This window comes from Arachis ipaensis, chromosome B8 (genome assembly GCF_059453495.1).
Source record: "Arachis ipaensis isolate K30076 ecotype BB chromosome B8, ASM5945349v1, whole genome shotgun sequence".
NCBI classification, from domain to species: Eukaryota; Viridiplantae; Streptophyta; class Magnoliopsida; order Fabales; family Fabaceae; genus Arachis; species Arachis ipaensis.
Window position 1 is genome coordinate 24576878 of NC_142443.1, and position 1077 is coordinate 24577954.

A 1077-nucleotide genomic window follows, 5' to 3' on the forward strand; every position below is an offset into this window, starting at 1 on the left:
GATACCGTTCCATAACCAATAATAAATCATACTTCCCTGCAATTTCTTGAGAGATGACCCGAGGTTTAAATACTTCGGTTATCAATTTTATTAGGGGTTTGTTACTTGTGACAACTAAATTTTTGTACGAAAGGATTCTTTGTTGGTTTTGAAACTATACTTTCAACGAGAACTTATTTGTGAATTCTTTACTAGCAAAAAATCCGTTCGTCAACTAGCTAGTTTCTTGGTCCAGTATTGTACTCTTTATTATTAATTTTTTTCTATTCTGATTTTGTTTTGTTTTTTAGTATCTACAATTTAAATATATCAATTATCAGTGTCACTATTGTGTTTTGAACAGAAGAGATGGATAGCCATATAGCTTCAATTCTTAGCCTCACTACTGTTGTTCTTGTTTCTGTTGCTGGAAACAATATAATTTAGAGTTGTTTTTGTTGTTGTTGTTTCATAAAATTATTATGTTTCACAATTTGTTGTTGTTGCATAAATGCTGGAAACAATATTTTTGAACAAGTTTGAATGCTGATTTTGTTGCTGGAAACTTTTTTTGGTGCTGTTGACGAGTTTGAATGCTGATTTTTCAATAAAATTTCTGTATTTGTTATTCATTGTTATGTTTATATATATGTAGCCAACAATCAATGAACAGCCCAATGAACCGAGGCCTGAAGTTGGAGGTGAAAATGTTGAGTCCGTGGTATGTTCTTCAACGGATAGTGGTATGTAGACCAAACCCCCGCCCCATCCTAGATCAAAGAAGAGGAAGGTTGATTCAACTAATGTGGGTGCAACTCTGGGAGAAACTCCTACAAATCCAGCTCCAAGCACTGTGGAAACTGATGAAGAGAATGGCAAGGATGATCCCAATGAAGGTAACAGAAAACCTTCTAGACCTAGATCTTGGACTTGGAAACACTTTACAAAGGATCCTAAGTCCAAGGCATCACATCCTAGGGCTAAATATAATTGGTGTGGTGCATCATATGCATGTGACTCTCATAGAAATGGTACAACTAATATGCGATATCATTTGTTGAATGAATGTAAAAAATTTCTTAGGGACTCGGGTGACCC